Source organism: Zootermopsis nevadensis, unplaced genomic scaffold (assembly GCF_977971745.1).
Source record: "Zootermopsis nevadensis isolate Lab colony 2312 unplaced genomic scaffold, Znev_1.0 Znev_ptg000019l, whole genome shotgun sequence".
Classification (NCBI taxonomy): Eukaryota; Metazoa; Arthropoda; class Insecta; order Blattodea; family Termopsidae; genus Zootermopsis; species Zootermopsis nevadensis.
This window is the reverse complement of record NW_028259151.1, coordinates 8,234,328-8,254,155: the sequence shown is the minus strand read 5'-3', so window position 1 is coordinate 8,254,155 and position 19,828 is coordinate 8,234,328.

Below are 19,828 nucleotides of genomic sequence, written 5' to 3'. Positions count from 1 at the left end.
TCAGAAATTTTGTGATCCTTATTTTACCCTTTCGAAACCGTACAGGTCTGTGATTCGGGTAGTATAACTGCTGGGAACGACGAAAAAATGTTGCCTTTTTAGGATTTTTAAGTCTACTTAAAAGTCTGTACAAACCTGCTTCTTATACACAATCTTACTGTTGACATTTCTTACAATAGTAATCTACAATCTACAATCAACGAAAAGCTTGCATTAATAAATATAGAATAGTTTTAAATATAAAAACCTGAAGATGATGCTATGACATCGAAACATGTAGAAGTATTAAAGCGCAACATTGTAACATCGAGATAACGATGAATGGCGCAGAATATCAATTTTAAATTTTAAATTTTAACATCAATAATTTAAACGTTTGTGTATAAGACTTGAATAATAAATATATATGTGAATTTTAAACACAAACATGACGCATCAAATCTATAAAAATTTCTTATATTCAGTCTAACTGGACACTAACTTCAGAAGCCAGCAGTCGCTCAACCCGTCAACAGTTTCTCGTGTTATGGAACCTGAAAGTTACCCAAGTTTCTCTCTAAAGATGGTCGTAGCCTCTAAAATATTTTAGGTGCAACAAATAATTGATAAGACTAACAGATAAATAATACCTTGTGATTAAGAATGACTATTATCCTGACTGCAGTTTCTAGAAAAATTATACTCTTAATATCAATTTTCGCTAGATTAACTTGTGAACAAATTTTTAATTTTGTCTGAAAATAATTCTGTTTTCTGTTAAACATTATTAAGGCCAATACCAAGTATCTGCATGGAGCAGAATCCTTCTTCAGGAGGACTATTGTCCCTGTCTTGAGCCATAGGAATGAGGTCCACACCCTCCAAAACTATTTACTTTCGATCCATTTTAATATTGTACTACCGTATACGCATAGCTGTTGAGAGTGGTACCTTCTGTTCAACTGACATTTTGTGTTGTACTTACTTAATACAGGCGCATGTTGGTAATCCGTCAATGAAATTTTCATGTGTTATTGAGCTGCTCTTGAGAGCAGAAGTGATAATATCAAATTGTGCTGGAGACACTGTTTATACTATGAATTTCATTGTAATAATGACGTTTATGCAGTACCATGATATTATTCTTGAAAGTACATCTTGCTTACTCACGGACTCTGACAACATTAATTTTTCGCGCCCAAGTTCAAAATTACTCACTGTTTCTCCGCCATGCAGCGTGTGAAATAGATTACGCGCTGTATTAATACAAATGTCGTATTCCTCGCCCCCTATGATTTATCAGTTATCGCTGTCAAACTGTAAGATAAATGAGAATGTTCCGACAGCCGACATTATGTTGTTGTTATGCGTAATTTGTACGGCGTGTAAGAAATGGACGCATTTAGGGCTGTCCATGTCTGTCTGCATGATTCAACACCGGAGTCGCCAGAAAGATTTTTATGAAATTTAGTACGAACGTTACGCTATTGGAGACTGCTGGCGAGCAATGTCTTTACATATCTCTTAGTGCATTTCCAAGTTTAAATTCAAAATATGTGCAGGGTTGGTTCTGTAGTCGAAGGCTAACACAAAATTCCTTTTAAATGTGAGTCTGATTTTGTTTTCACACACTGAAATTACCATAAGCAGTGGAAACAAATGCTTTACGCGCTGGCAGTCACAACACAATTTATCGCATCTTTACATGACGAGATCAGCAGGACGGAAGATCCACCCTGTTTTCGTGTTCCTTTACACGGGAATGCACAGTAGAACACTTATTGGAAGTGTCAGAGGACAAGATGCTCAGCAGAGTATTTGCACCCAAATTAAATTAATTAAATTAAAATTAAATGACTAAGATATTTGTTATTTGTTCCTTCCGTCTAATGTTGTCATTAAAATATAAAAATGTTTATTAGTAACTTCAGTATACTGTTGGGTATTCAACCCTTCATTAGTACAAAAACATTTGGTTACGAGACTTTACATTCATAAGATCCCAGCAACACTTGTCTTGGCATATAGAAGAAGAGACTGGATTATTTGACAATAAATTTACATAGAATTTGTGTTAGAAAGCCACCGAGATACAAGACCACTTTGCAGAATTATACGCAGATGTGCGTATAATATTACAATGTATCCCAGAGGAACAAGTTGTGATCAACATTAGCGTCACTTGCAATAGGGCTTATACGATAAGTTGTGGTTATAGATTTAAGGAAAATACAAAATTTTGGTAAAGTAATTCTTTATATTATGAAAGATAACATGTGAGCTGCGTTTAATAAAAACATCCTATTTTGCCAGGAAACGATCCCGTGACTTCTAGAGTGAGTGTCAAAATTCTCTACGCGTTTTGTGACGTTGGATAACTTATCGAAGCATTACGACTACATTACTTTTATAGTTTGAAACGAAACTTGCCGAAGTGAGGTAACTGGCGTTCCTTTTTTGGGTCAAAATAGAACAGTAATTTGGGGTGAGAATTATTTCTCAACTTACCTGGTCTGTAGAAAAAAAAATAAGCTCAGTGATTGGGCGTGATTGCCCCCACATTAACAGAAGAAGCGTGCTGTCCGTCGAGAAACGCTCATTGGCTCGTTAGTAAGAGAATTTCACGAGGATTTGGGGACTACATTCTTCGCCGAACGCATCAGAGTATCGGCGGAGAGTTTCGAGGCAACGTTTGCTGATGCGGGGAATCCCTTATTTCGGAAAATTATAAGGCACCTGTGTCGTGTACTACCAACTAATAAACTAACTATTAATCATGTTATAATATTATATTGTAAAAAGACACAATTATGTAAGCGTAATATTTATTGTAATAACAAAAATTCACTTAATTTATTGTCAGGAATAACGTTATTACAAGTACATAAATTATTGACTCAAAAATGAAACATTGTTGCGAAGCTGGCCCCCAAACTCAATTTGGGACCCTGATGTTGTATTAAATTTGTAGTATAGCCTACTGGGTTTGCGGGTTCAAGTACGAAGTAAGCCAAACTTTTGTCCCTTATGTTATATTTCTAAAACTAGACTTTTGTTGCACTAAGTTCCTGGCGGCAAAACACCCTCATAGTACTCGCCCCATGTTCGAATAAAATTTGGTCGGATTTTTCAAAACATAACACGATATATTTTCTTCAGTAAGGCTGTAAATTTTGCCTTAAAATTATATGTTGATGAAAGTTTATGATGACGAGTACATAATTTTGTGTACTGCGTAATTATTTTTTTGGTTCTGTGTTTTTATTCTTCAGAGTTTAAAAGGATGCCAGTGCTAACTTTCGGTATACAGCCTCGATGATTATCTGTCACAAAGTTTTCGTAATGAAAGACTTATTTTCCTTGCTTTTCGTTACATATTCAAAAGAAGATGCACTGAAAAATGTTTCAAATGTAAGTTTCATATCTTTATTTTACGTTAAGAGTTTGTGGCGCGTATGCTACAAAGAGATACAAAAATGTGTCTGTTGACGTCGCCACGTGTGTGTCTCTCTTCGCATGCCATGAAACCACTGAGATAATTCTCAGAATATATGATATTGGAAAGGTTTACTAAACTTATCGACATGTTTCAGTTTCGCTTGAAATCGGTTCTTCAGTGAACACAAAGTGTATCGCTCAGACTGACAGCTGTGACTTTTACACAAAACATTAGCCCGTATTTCGCGTGTAAAATTTTTTTCGAAGGAACTCCAGAATCCAAATAAATAACAAATGTAATGAACGAAACGGAGCACAGCTTATATATACATGGTGAATATTCTAGTGAAAAAAGATTATTGAACCTCAAAATTTCCACCCGTATTTTGAGGATAAAAACAATTGATTCCGATGGTGAAATAATTTCTAGGTGTTGCGGTGATTGTAAATATCGAATTATTTCCATAAGTTTCTGGACTGTGTAACAAGAATATTAACTGCTAATGTGTGTGGGGAACGGCCTGCACAGAACTCTACTTTTATGTCAGAGAACTACGTCGTCATTAGGAACTATGCATTGAAACCGCTGGAAGGATGTAGCTTGCAGATACGACTAATCGTAGACGGATGATCTATGTAGAGTGTTGTCCGACTGATAAGGCCTACCAGCTGGCACTGCTATAAACATAGTACAGATAACTCCCTTCCTCCAGTGCATAACCCCGTTATCGGTTATGTCATTAACTCTAAGAATATCTCCCCCTACTGAGCACTTTTTCAGCCAGACAGTGGCCTACACAACTTCATAACCTTTATTCGGACAAATTTTTAACATCAATAAAAAATTAAAATGTCTTCCAAAGGGCCAGAGACCACGAGCCTGGAACAATATTAGACTTCGAAAAGTGAAACGAAATTAGCTTATTATCAGACTATACAGGCTTAGCCTTCTCGTCTATAGTAGGCCTAGCCTATTCTATGGACTATGGCAGGTGCGTACATGTTGCAAGGCGTATTTGAACCACGCGTTGTGGTATAGTGGTCAACATCCCTACCACACTACCAATGACAATTTAAAAACTTTAATGACAATCATATATTATTACTCGCATTGAAATGTGTGAAGATGACTGATTTTAGCCAAAACATGTAGTTATGTCTCAATGACATTTTTAATATTGCAATTATTGACTAAACCGACAATACAGTGTGATATAAGTGACGGTCGTGAAACACAAAGATATTTTGTAATGAACCGTTCATCGCTGAGAACGTAACAGATAGAACAATATAACACAAGAAGGTTACTCTAGTAATACATTGAATTTAATCACTTTTTGTGAATTTCTTAAATGAAATTTATAAATGTTTTGGTTTAGCTAAATTCAACAACTCATTCGGAGTCTAATTTCGTTAAAATATGAAGAAATATTTGTTAAGGCGACAACACCCACGTCAGAGCTTAAAATTTTGCTTATTTTTAAATCTTGTGCCCTAAATAATTTTTGCCATTGAAGAGCTTATACAGATTTAAATATTTCCTGTACGAACACACTAAGAAAGCAACTTCAGTCAGAATCATTTTCAAAATTACACACTAAGGAGTCAGGAGTTTCTAAGAGTTGTTGAGAAACTTTGTAGACAAATACTAAAATTCATAGGACAGACAGACTAACAGTAATAAAGAGAACTGCTAAAATCTGGTGTGATTTTTCCTCTGGGACTTCGAAACGTATCTTCTTTCTTTATATTTTGATGACTGAATGCAGTGTTAAACGCTTACATAGAAGGGGAAAAGTCACGCAGATTCTATACAAGGACAGACCATTAGTGACAAGCAAAGAATTTCAAAGTAACGAAGGAAGTGAATGAAGACTAAAAAATAAGGAATCAAGAAAGGCGAAGCACAAGTGTTTCATTGTGTTGTGCTGGAATCTCTGGCGGTGACAGAATTTTGCAACTCCGTGTTTTGTAACCAAAATAGAGAAGGCAGTCTTTTGGAGCTTCATTGTTTCTTTCTTGCTGAGGAATCTTGTCGAAATCCCTCGCCGGATATCAAGTTATGTCACTTAATTACACTGTACGGTATATATGGTATTATTTAACGACGCTGCATAAACTGCTGAGGTCGAATAGTATGAACGACCACTGTATTCGGGGCATTAAAGGATTCACCCACAAATGGAATGGTTGTCTTTCGGAGGACAAGTGACCAGGACATGAACCTGACAATTATCATCCACGAAATATCCTTATACATCTGCAAGGCGTATTCCTTAATTCAGCGTCGTATAAAATGGCGAGATTACTTTTCTTTTGTATTGACTGTAGCCAGACTCGAGTCTCATCTAAATACTTCGCTCTTGATGTATTGATTTCCATCCATAAAGTTCTTGTTTTGAACGCACTGTCGGATGGTGCTTCTGTCTGCCTTATCTGCTGAGCTAACGGACGGTTTAATAAAGCTTAATTATACTGAAAGAACAAACTGTGAGTTATCAGACAGATATAATTTCCACCTTTCCCGTTTAAATATAACCCTTGCTTTACATGAAGCTCAAATGCAAATTTTAAAATTTTTGAGACAGAAAGAAGCTCATAATTTTGCCAAGAAAATGAATATTTCAATGATCGCACGTTGAAAACAGGTGTACTCCTAAGTGGAGTTTCTGTATCTAGAAACAGTATAATGTGACATCGACTAAGGATTGGGCCAAATATTTTAATTAAACATATCAGTTCCGTGAAAAGAAGGGACTTAGGAATTCTTCGAGCTATTAAATATGTATGATAAAATTCCATAATTGAGCTGTTCAATAAGAAAAAGGTGCATTGTTTTATCTCCGGATTTTATTACGATTACACTTCAGTTCCTGTCACGTCGATGTTTAGACCATTTTCACGAAAAGTTACATTTCCTCTCCCTCTGAATTTTTAAACTGTAATTCTCTTTGCTGTTGCATCAAAAGAATTATAATGCAAAATTCAAGGATTAAGAAGTAGGACGGCATGTATATTTCAGCGCTCGCTGCTGTTTCAGATGCTGGCACAATTTTAAATATTTCAGACCCGCAACGTAGAGCTTGAAGAACTTGTCTCCTGTGAAACTCGCGTCTTGGTGCGATGTATTGCCTTGACTCTGAAATATTCGTAAGCGCTGTCACGTGTTACGCGGGTCATCTGCCAGCATCTTCCTTCAGAACCACAAACGGAGTGCGCTCTTCCGGGCCTTCAAGTATGTAGGCCTAATGCACGAGTGTGCAGGCAATCACATTGTTCGCAACGGTGCCTGGAGATCGGTTATTGTGACTGATTCTACGTGGCAGGAGCTACTGTACAAAGGGCGATGACTCATGGCCCTGGTGATGGAGGCATTAAGAACGTCTGAAACGTCGGTAAACTTCTGTCAGACCACACTGCGCAAAAACCCAGAAGTCAGCCATCTTCAGACTCATCGCCGTAAAAACCTCAAATCCTACAGGGAAAACTTGTCATCCATTACTATTCCTTGTTTTCTCAGAATTATACACGTCACTAGTATGTCCAATTCCCTCAGTTTTCTTAACCATCTTCGGTTTCTGAGGCGTAGCAAATTCACGTGACTCTCCATACCTACAGAGTGATAAACACTGTAGGTTGCAACAAATCTGACGAAGTTTGAACTTTTGAACCGGGAAAGAGGAATCCCGAGGAGGACCCTTTTGTACTAAACGTTTCGGATGGAGCAACCGTCTACCTTGAAATTCAGTCCATGAGTCAGTTTGTCGCGGAATCTGATTTTGCGGGAGAAATCTTCGCTGAAGTTATTTCGGCAGAAGTTATCATTACCTACAAATCTCCACTCTACCCAAGTTCAAATTTAATTAGCGTTATTAAAAATTACAGACATAAAGCATGTGACTTAACACGACTTTATTGATATTTCACATTTGCAGCATGAACGTCTTTAACATGCAATTATTCATCAAAGCTACGAATTTCTTTCACGTATAAACAGCCTTAGATCTGCCACTCAGTTCACCATAGAAATAGAACAGGAAACTCACTCACTTCCTTTATGTTCTGGTGAACAGAAATGAAACGTCCCCGCTAACTACAGTTTACATGAAACCCGCAGACACACACTTCATAATCTCGTCAACAGAGTAATACCTTTATGCACAGAAATGCAATAGTATGCCAAAGAAATGGCAAAGACCAGGCAAGATCTGACAGTGAATGGGAATATTCAGCTGTGTACTGTGTTTTAAGAAGATCAGTGGCTTACAGCCGACAAGAACAGATGAAACACGCCTTAGCACTGTAGTCATCTGTTATGTCAAACGATTTTCAGTGAAATTTAGACGTTTCGGAGATCGATACAAGGTGGAGGCATTGTTTTAAAGAAAGGAAACCCTGCTTAGCGAGGTAAAGATAACAAGGCCACGGATGGATGGATAGGATAAGATTCAGTGCATGTACAGGATTCGTTGTGAATGTGTTACGTCGGGGAAATAAGCAGATCACTTGGCGTACGGTTACAAGAACATATGAACTTAAAACAGTGAGTAATGGAGAAATCCAGGTTAGCTAAGCATTCATATGGGGAAGGAGATCGTATGAGGTGCGATCGGAAAGTTTCAAGACTGTGTCAATAGCGGGCGAACCGGATGTAGTACGAGCTTCTGCCGCTAGGGGGTGCGACCTACATTCATAGTGAATCAGTGTGCCAGCCTGCATCATCGAATTAGCATTTGTTTCTTAGTTACGGGCGTTTTGGTAGTGCATTACACCGACCCTCCTGCGATTTCGGAATGGCGTGTGCATCAAATTTTGCCAAAGACTCGCCAAAACGGCTACGGAAACCTATGAAATGCTAAAGCAAGCATTTGGGGAGTCCGCAATGGGTCGTGCACAAACTTTTGTGTGGCATTCACGTTTTAAAAATGGCCGAACCTCTGTCGATGATGACGAGCGTTCTGGACGACCATCTTCGAGCACAACGCCCGAAAATGTTACGAAGATTCCGCAGGCCATTCACGAAGATCGACGTCGTACCATCAACGACTTGTGCGACATTGTTGGGATAGGCTATGGGACCTGTCAGCTGATTCTAAAGGAAGAACTCCACATGCGACGCATCCTGTCTGAGGACCAGAAGCAGAATCGACTTCTCGTTTGTCAGGAGCTCAAAGATCTTGCAAGAACCGACCCCAACTTCCTTTCTAAGCTCCGTGTGACTTCTTCCTCTTCCCAAAGATGAAAATTCAGCTAAAGGGAAGGAGATTTGAGACGATAGAAGAGATTCAGGCAGAATCGCAGATGGTGCTTGACAGGCTGACAAAGAAAGGTTTCCAGTCTTGGCAGCGGCGCTGGGATCGTTGTGTTCACTCCCAGGGGAACTACTTCGAGGGTGATGGATGAATTTAATACCTGAGATAAGTGTACGGGTTTTTATAGGCGCAGTCTAGAAACTTTCCGATCGCACCTCGTATATAGCGTAAGGAGGCCAAAGCTGTACAAATAGAAACTAACAATATCTGCAGAATTTATAAGGAAGCGGCTCACATAGCATGCATTACGAACCCAAATAGTCAAAGGTAATTCGAAATCTCTCCAGCGTAGTTTTCGATGATTCGTGAAGAAGTCGGAGGCTACAGAGAAGTTCATTATAAAATCCTGGGCTTTGTGTTAAGGATTTGTAGTGCCTTCTAATCCATGTCATCAAACCTGTCTTCCGATGTCCCTGATGTTTACTTCTGTCGTATTTTGAATTCTGTATCGTGAAAGCAAAATTTAGTTTACATTTCCGTTTATATTTTAAAGAGTTTGTCACTGATAAGTAGCTCCACTCCAAAAACGTTGTAATTTTAAAGAAATATAGACGATTCACAAAGCCCAAAATACCACATTTATGGAAATTTTCCTTTTAGGATGGGCTTATTTTGATAGCTGCTCTGTGGCATAATTGTAAACTTAGAATCTGTTTATGGTCTGCGTGTAGTTTTGTCATGTGCACACGTCGTAAATAACCCTTTATGGTACGTGGAGAATGGCAGAAGTTTAATTAGTTAGTCTCACAAGGACAAACGGAAGTGTAAATAGACCGCGGTCCAGCGCTCTCGCAGAGCGTATTGATGTAAAGATAAGGTCCAACAGTTTAGTGCTCACCGGGAGTCCCGCATTGTAACTTTAGTGGAGCGGAGCTGTTACTTTGAAATTCGATGAATTGTAGGCGAAACGCGTGGTATAAGAATCTGCAGGCTCTGCACGGTTTAACAAACCATGAAAGACAACACGACGGAGACCTCTGCAGCTGACAACGGAGACACGTACTGGCAGCACTGAACAACAGGCTAAGTAAGACGGACTTAAGTGCAAACGTGGAGGTAGTTAGACTTGCATCGCGCACGTTCATGAAGCCACAATTGCGAGGTTCGAATTTCAACGTCGTTACTTGTTGCCTTGTCAGATGATTTCTGTGATCTTACTCAGGCTATACCAGCTCATCAAGTGACAAGTGTCTTGGAGAACACTGACATTCTGGGTGCGTCTCTTATGTCATTGTTACCCTCATATAACCTGAGGTCGCTTATGAATCTTATACCATTCTTGCGCTAAACTAACTACCTGATAACATAACCCGCAGTTCTACACCAAAGCCCGCAATCTTGCACTAATACGATCCCATATCATTGATGCATCTGAAGCTATTCTTTCACTGATGTGACCCCAAGTCACTGTTGAGCGACGGTGGGTTCAAACATTGGGACCAGAGGCGTCCGTCGATGACTCCACTACATGAAGGAAATCTACAACCAGTTTTCGTTGAATGCAGTCTTAATAGCGTCGTTAAATAACAATAACCAGGTTGCGCTCTTGCCTATGTGAATTAATTTCTGCTGACGACCAGAAATTCGCAAGAGTTAATGAATTCCATTAGACTGTAAGTGATTTGTTGACATCGTGCCTTTCTGTAAAGCGTGGAGTGCATGGATAGAAATTAATTTTTAACCCGACAATTACGGAGAAGCAGGTATCAGCTACGGTTTTACCGACGAAAAAGGGCAAAGTATGTATACGCCACATTTCGAGGGATCCAGAAACGTCTTTAGACATTATATTCATTGCTGTCATTGAATGGAAATTTGTGATTTGTCAGAAAACTTAGTTTCCTCTTAATCCGTTTACGTAGGAGCATTTCTCAAATGGCCTTTCTGATTTTGAACAGGTTTTTACTCAGCCATCTCTTCTGTAAAACCGAAGGTATGTTCCTTTTGTGTGCATTTCATGTCCTCTGATTTCTTACATGATTTGCCCTCGGCAACTCACTAGTGAGAGAGCACTGTGCCAGACATTGGACCCTTCTGTGTTCTCAGTAGTTTGCTGTGATAGGAATTCGGGTCACATTAGACATCCAAGCTGCTAGAACGCTCCGAGATGAATTATTAACTTGCATCTCAACTTCTCGTACTGACAGCAAACTACAAGCGCGAGTGTGCAAAGTGTAAGACATAACGCATTACCACAGTTACTTACATGTAACATATTTCGGTGATATTAATGAATCATAAAACATGTGCTTTATTTACATGCCATAAACCAAGGACAGAAAACAAGGACATTCTAAGCATTTTGGATAACATTGGGAGTGATTTTAAGAAATCGACACGCCTACCATAGCAACAAATTCAAAATACGTCAAATGTACATCTTAGAAGTCTCTAGATTAAAATGACATGTAACTAGAAAACCGACGCCCGGCGTAGCGACGCCTTCCATCGCGAAGCCTTCGAATAAAGCCAAAATCACATCGGATGTTTCACATAACAATGGAACTCAATTTAAAAAACGACGCCGAGCGTCGTGACGCCACTAAATGACGCCAAAATATGGCGCCAAACCTGTTATAATACGGGGCCGCGATCCTAGATAACCGACGCCGATCGGACGGACGAAACACGTCGAGACGGAAGGGGCGAAAATTGGATCCCGTTCAATACATACGGTCTAACCTAACTTAACATAACCTAACCTAACCTAACATAACCTAACCTAACCAAACCTAACCTAACTAACCTAACCAAACCTAACCTAACTAACCTAACCAAACCTAACCTAACCTAACCTAACGTAACTCTATCTCTATCTCTACCATTCTCCGCGACGTCATCACAGTACCTCAGGAGAGCGATTTAAACATTTAGGATAACATTGGGAGTGGTTTTAAGCAATCGACGCCCGGCGTCGCGACGCCTACCATAGCAACAAATTCAAAATACGCCAAATTTAGATCTTAGAAGTCTCTACATTAAAGTGACATGTAACTAGAAACCGACGCCCGGCGTCGCGACGCCTTCAGTCGGGACGCCATCGAATAAAGCCAAATTCACATCGGAAGTTTCAGATAAAAGTGTTAACTCAATTTGAAAACCGACGCCGAGCGTTGTGACGCCACTAAAAGACGCCAAAATATGGCGCCAAACCTGTTATAATACGGTTGCCGTTATCCTAGATAGCCGACGCCGATCAGAGGGACGGAACACGTCCAGACGGAGAGGGCGAAAATTGGATCCCGTTCAATAAATACGGTCTAACCTAACTTAACCTAACCTAACCTAACCTAACCTAACCTAACCTAACTAACCTAACCTAACCTAACCAAATCTAACCTAACCTAACGTAACCAAACCTAACTTAACCTAACCTAACCTAACCTAACCTAACTTAACCTAACCTAACTTAACTCTATCTCTACATCTAGCATTCTCCACAAAGTCATCACAGTACCTCAAGAGAACGATTTAAACATTTTTGATTACATTGGAAATGATTTTAAGAAATCGACGCCCGGCGTCGCGACGCCTACCATAACAACAAATTCAAAACACGCCAAATTTACATATTAGAAGTGGCTACATTAAAGTAACATGTAACTAGAAAACCGACTACCGGCGTCACGACGCCTTCAATCGGGACGCCTTCGAACAGCCAAATTCACATCGGTAGTTTCAGATAAAAGTGTTAACTTAGTCTGAAAACCGACGCCGAGCGTCGTGACGCTACTAAATGACGCCAAACTATGGCGCCAAACCTTTTATAATACGGTGGCCGCGATCCTAGATAGCCGACGCCGATCAGAGGGACGAAACACGTCGAAACGGAGGGGGCAAAAATTGGATCCCGTTCAATACATACGGTCTAACCTAACATAACCTAACCTAACCTAACTAACCTAACCTAACCTAACCTATCCTAACCTAACATCCTAACCTAACCTAACCTAACCTTACCTCTATCTCTACCATTCTCCGCGACGTCATCACAGTACCTCAGGAGAGCGATTTAAACATTTAGGATAACATTGGGAGTGGTTTTAAGCAATCGACGCCCGGCGTCGCGACGCCTACCATAGCAACAAATTCAAAATACGCCAAATTTAGATCTTTGAAGTACCTAGATTAAAGTGGCATGTAACTAGAAAACCGACGCCCGGCGTCGCGACGCCTTCAATCGGGACGCCTTCGAATAAAGCCAAATTCACATCGGATGTTTCACATAACAGTGTTAACTCAATTTGAAAACCGACGCCGAGCGTCTTGACGCCACCAAGTGACGCTAAAATATGACCAAATTGGCTCATCTTTGAAACATGAAATTAATACGCTACATAGAATATGTCTGATCCTTCCCGGTGGCTCTGCAGGTTAAAGAGAACCTGGGTGGCCTCTGTTGTTCATTTTTGAAACCGCATTTTGGACAGGGTTTTAGTCGTACGAGGTCTGCCTACATAGGACACAAAATAAAATAAAACATCCATGGCATGAGTCTGATTCGAACACATGATCGCAGTATTATAGGGACCGTGACCTGGATTACGATGTGACTGTCATTTGCGTACGTCTCGTTGGGGTCTACAAATTACTGTTAAATAAATATTGTTTGGCGAAAATTCGTGTTTCGTTTTGTGTAATATTATTTATAGTGTAACAGAATTAGTCGTCAGCTGTTCAATAAAAGATATCTAATTCAAGTCTAAAGGGTTCTGACGGTGGTGGATTACACTTAAAATTATTCACTATCTGGACGTTTTCCACAGTCCTTCTTTGAAAGAAAGAAACCACGACGTTTCGGAAACTGGCCCTATCTGACTCTAGCGTAAAGACGGAAAATAGAGCCAATTTCCGAAACGTCGTGGTTTATTCTTTTAAACAAGGACCACGGAAAAGTCAAGAAAGGGAAATTTTTTAAACAGATATCGGCCCGCTGTAAATGAAGATAAGTGCCAATCAGAACTCCAAGGTAATGAAAAAGGCATTTGGAAAATTCATATACTTCACTACTACACACCTTTCCGCTCTCCTGTTCCATGCATATCCTCGAATTTATAGGAACATAATTCAAAAGCAGCGAATGAAAAGCCTCTCTGTTCAAGTCATTGTGCCGTAGAGCACAAAAAGGACTTAGTAACTCGTCATGACCCCCCCCCCCCCTTCCCTTGTGTCTCTGCCGTCTTACCCTCGGCTATTCGTCCTATTGAAACCCCATAATCGGATTGGAAGTCTCGTGTCTTCTGCAGCCTTACAATACAGGGCTACAGCCATTGTGGTCACTTCAGCTGAAACGAACTTGAATACACCTTACATACTATATCGCACAGGCCTACTTGTTAGACAATACCTGATTATCAAGGGAAAATCAGTATATCTTTAAAAAGCTACTTAATTTCGAAGATAAATTACAAGTTATTTTAAGTTTCTATCAATAGATTTTATACATGCTATTTTATGAAGGCGATTCCCAAATATATTTAAACGTTACATTAGCTTAGAGTCTTTTACTTCGCATTGCAGGATTACTAACAGTGATTATTATTTCTTTGGTTTTATTTAACTACTGAATAGCTTTAGATCAAGGGTTCTCAACCTTTTTCGCTGGCGTACCACAAATTCTAATCTAACATAGCAAATGTACCACTAACCAATTGCGTTCAGGGAAAACTTATTTATGTTAATATTAACTTTTGATTTCCTTACTTAGTTTGTGTACCACTCAACATTGGCTTGCGTACAACCAGTGGTACGCGTACTACAGGTTGAGAAACGCTGCTTTAGATGAAATCCGGTATTGTCAGATTTAGTTTCGGGCGGCGTCGAGTGAGAAGACGTTTTTTGGATGTTGCACCGTGTAACCCGGTAACAATTTACAGACGTTTCAGTGACTCTTGTTTCTATAATCAGGGCCTTCGTTATCATCGCTCTGATAATAGAGGCAGCAAGTGCCTCTGAAACGTCGGTAACATTCTGCCAGACTACATGATTCTGACACAAAAGAAAAAAAATTCATTCTTCATTAAGGGCACACTGCTATGCAAATGCCACAATAAAGTAATTATTTAAATATCCGACAACACAGCTTCAATTTTAATGTATTTTTCTTTTCAGATTTCCACTGCATGTTTCGATCTAACCAAACCATCTCCAGGTGGCGGGTAAGGTTTTTATTGTACTATATATGGCTTATGATCTAATAATATTTAAATTATGAATTACAAAACAAATATATAACGTGATGTGCATTAGCTCTGAAGTTAAAAGACAAGAATGTGCAGCAATATGTTGTAATGTCAGGGAGCGCAGATAAACTATAAGGGATCCTCCCCCCCAAAAAAAAACCAACGTGGCGTCCACTCTCTCAAGAAACAAACCTTGGGAAATGAGGCAAGATTATAAATTACCCGGTAGACGCAGCGCCGAGTGATCACTGTTGAAGAAGATTCCCTCGGTGTCGAAACAGAATTCAGAACACAGAACCAAAAAGAATTTCTAGAAGATTTTTCATTCCTTTCCCCAACGTTTTTTAAAGACACAGAACCGGTTGGTGATGTAATCGGAAAATAATCGTGCTCGTGGAAAATCTATAATTTTCAAGAATAATTCCTTACATCTCATAATGTTTTCAGTTCTATTAGTACACAACTTCCGTGCCTTGGATATCACACATGAAGTAATATTGACCTCCATATATATTCGCCATTCACAATTCATGCGCATAAAATTAAAACGAGATGCCCCAGGATTCAATCAATATTCAATCATTTAATCAATAATTATACCGTAATTTCCGAAAATAAAGATCTAGGTTTACTTTCAGCGACAATCTTAAGTAATTAATATTGGCCCGTTCTGTTCAAATTAGGAGGCAATCTCTAAACGAATTCGTGTATCGTATTAAAAATGTCAGTGTTCTGTTCCCTGCCTCCTAATTTATTTACAGGGTCGAATTATGCCAGGAGCTTGTACATTTCCCGTGATAATGACGGCTGTAGAAACCCCACAGCCGAGGGGATTCCCCGAAGGCAAAGCAAATCATTACCGTTGTGTCTAGTAGCGGGGGGATTATTCATGAATCGAAATGTGATTTATGTACTCCTGTCTAGAATGAATGGGAGAATATGAACAATCCATCAATACGTAAACAATGGACAAATGAAACTCTATAACAGACGCTTCCTGTAAAATAATTATCGTTTCAAAAAGTTTTTATCAGTGACTTTTGTTTGTCTAATCAACTTCATTTTAGTGTTGGAATCCCACGTGCGAATTGCAGCCTGTATTAGATTTTTGTACATCGAAAATTGCACAAATAAACAATTTAAGACCTTTCTTTTTTAGTTAACTTTGAAAATGCCAGTTATCTCGACATTTAGTTTAATAGTTTTAAAATTCTTCTTTTATGGTAATTCACAGTTTGTTATTTGAACTTTTTATTTAAAAGGAAATATTTGATCTCCAATGTGACACAAAAATTATAGCAGAGGAAATTTTGATATTAAAAAAGAAACGCATGATTTTAAAATTTGACGTTAAAATAAATTAACATAATTAAAATTTCAGGTTTTCATGTGCGAGTCTAAAGATGGCTGTCTTCTGGGTTACAGCGCCATGTAGTCTACTAAACGTTGAAATAAATTTCATAGATGCTAGGTGCCTGCATCGTCATAACCCTGATTATAGAGGCAGCAAGTACCTCTGTTGCGTCGGTAACTTCTACGATACTACACGGTGCTACGACCCAGAAGACATCCGTCTTATTTAACACACTGGTTTTGGTACCCGAAATTTCAACATCAGTGTTACCAAGCATACGTATGAGCCAGTTCTATCCACTTTTCATATCGTTTTCTGCCCACAAATGAAAGTTTTCTGTACGTTTCTTGACCAAAATTCTGTATACTCTCTTGTTTCTCGCTCGTAGCGAAATGCCTAGTCCATTATAGGCATCTAGATACTAGATACCCTACAATAAACCAGAAGTTATGCGTTATACACACAGTGTTTTAAATTGCTATAAACTGGTCATTCATTCCTCAAACTGACTGATAAAATGTGTTTACTGACTTAGAACAATCTCTTGTCAGAACTTCTTGTGTCCAATACCGTGTTTTCCCCGACCGAGTAACTTCTTTGTAATGCCACCTACAATTTCACACTACTCAGCGTTTAGAAGAAATATCCTAGACGGAATTTTATAACCAGAAATGAACTAAGTTACATGTGTACATTAATCCTATCGTTTCTTTCCTACGTGTTTCTTCCTTTGACATTTTAAAACCTGCGTTTACCTATATTCTTCTCTTTAAACTTCGTCTTCCATATCTCCACACCATTTTCTTAAATCCGACATATTTCTGTCCGCAAAAATTCGTAATGTAGACGTACACTGAATGCAAAAATCCTTAGTCGTGAACAATTGAGCAATTCCATTGTCTATTGATCGGTTGGCGGAACAGGTGGATAGATGATGAGTATACTACTGTTGGTAAGGGTTTGGAAAGGTTATGCAGTGTTTCATGAGTCAAAGGGTAAATGAAATGAAGGGGACAGGGGTCACTCACTGTATTTCACTGGAATTTCTGGCGTAGTTTATCATACGGCAAACACTTGTTATTTCCCCTCGGACAAAATCAGCCATCCGCTGTTAGTTTGTAACAAACTGACAAATCACCATCGACAGTATCTTTACATTGTATCCCACTTCAAGTAATCAGTTAAGAATTAAAATTAAAACACGCTGTATATCTGTCAGGTCTAGAAAGACGCCTGACTGAATAACTAGACCTATCATTATACGTTCATGAGCAGAGTTGAAACGGAAGGCACATGATTTTGTTGACACGGGCCATATTAAATTGGACCTTAGTCACTACGGTATGATACGACAGAGGAGAAGGCATCCAGGGAGAGTAGTTGTAGAAACCAGAAACTTTGCCGCTGTCTAGTTGCGGAGGACTAAAAAATACAGAAGTGTCAAAGTATTTTAACCTGCTGTATAAGAAAAGAAACTTGTCGGTTTAAATTTGTTTGTTAAATATTTTAATGTTTTCAATACTGACGACAGTGGGTTGTTCTATATATTAAGCCATCAAACCATCGTACAATTTTTCGCATAAATATATGCAGTTAATACGTCCTTTTTAAATAACATACTATTCAAAATGGAAGCTACGACGATGACATTTGTGTTTGGAAGTCATAAGCTTAAATTAAAACATATTTTGTATTTCTACTATTTAATCCTAATTTCATGTTGTCGTAACTACAATGTATGATAAGTTTTATTCATTTGCTAAGTAATACAAATTTTTATTCGTGACAGTAACCAGAAAGAGACAATGATATTCTAACTGCTTAGTACACAACGATGTCTTGATAAAGTGATTCTTGCACACATTACCACCGACTCTTTTCTCATACACATTCTGTGCTGTAAGTGATCTTCCTGTGTCATGCTTTCAGTTGCTATAACTACGCAAGTTACAATTTACCGGCAAGTCCCTACGTTCTGTTAGTGATAAAGTACGTATTATATAAGCTGTGTCATTAACAAAGTGCCATTGAGGACATTGAAAGAATTATCGTGGTCTATTTTAAAGTGTTATACCAAGTTGGAGAGGCTAAAATGCACCTCAAGCGACCACAGAACAAGTGGCTATCAGATGCGGATTTTAAACCCAGGGATTAGAAACAGCGTTCAACCCTGACGTTTAATGAACCTACAACAATTCAGCATTTGGGCTGAGAGAAGAAAATTAATGCTCAGGTACACAATAAGATTTAAAATCAGCAAGTGTCAAGTGGATAAAACAGCGAACTGCGTGACACTGTTCATGGACCACTGATTTTTACAGCAAGCGCTCCCGTATCAGTAAGGGCTGGCTGCATCCTCACGGTCTCTTGCACTCGGCGAGTGAATTTGGTCAGATAAATTGACAGCCGCCAGAAGACCCTCAGTGCCGTGGCACGGCCCAGTGCAGCTGCAACCGTGGCTACGGTCAAGAGTTCTCAAAATACCTCCCTCTCCGCGACTCAGGGGAAGTTGCGCGAAAGGATCACTGCGAATTTCGGTTACTTTTACAGCGAAATAAAAACGCAGTCGGCACTCGCGCCACAGAAGTACAACCTAACTCATACACTAGACCAAGAATTTGAAGCATACAGCTTGTCTCACGATGTACAGTATCCTAAGTACCGACTAAGTATCGACTGTTCTCTCACCGTGATTTTTCGTAGCTTAAAAGGTAAATGAAGGTCTCGTACCTGAAAAGACGCTACAAGCACTTCGTTCCCCAACTCCTTCACTTTCAACGTTTGCTGTCAGCGCCCAAATTACCTAAACAAGTGATACAGTTTCGTTAAATACTCTAGGATTCATCCATCCTTCTAAAAAGCGTAATTGACGAAAAACATTTGTGTGCTCCCCAGCTAAACCCACTACCGTTCGCTTACATAAGTGACGTCATGCTTTGAATAACTTTTATGAGGAAATAAACATTATAATAATAGGTGAAGAAGTTTCCTAATTATATGCAGATTATTTAAAGATGAAAATTGAACACATTAGAGTAAATATAGGCTTTAATGTCGGTTACAGTATAGCTATTTCGGAAAGAAACGTTAAAAATAATTTGGATTGTGATCTTATTGTTATCACGTCCTGCTGTCTACAGGTAGCTACCAAAGTTTCGGACAAGGTGTGTGCCCCCTTCTTCAGAACACAACTTATAAACTTCAGAATTTTTATAAGGAAGCCAACCATACCTACTCAAACAGTGGGTCAGTGTGTGGAAGTTTGGTACCTAACAAAATGTAAGCATTAAGGTTTACATGCGTCATGTTTGTGTTTTTGATTAAAATATATAATAAAATTCAGGTCAATACACAAAACTATATTTGGATGTTAAAATTTAAAATTTTTAAATGTTAAAATTTTAAATTTGCGCTATTCATCACTATACGGATGTTACATTAGAGCGCTTTTCTTTCATTTCACAACATGTTTCGATGTAATACATCATCTATATAATATATAATAGTTTTAAAAAAACAACACCTGAAGATGATGTATTACATCGAAACATGTTGTGAAATGA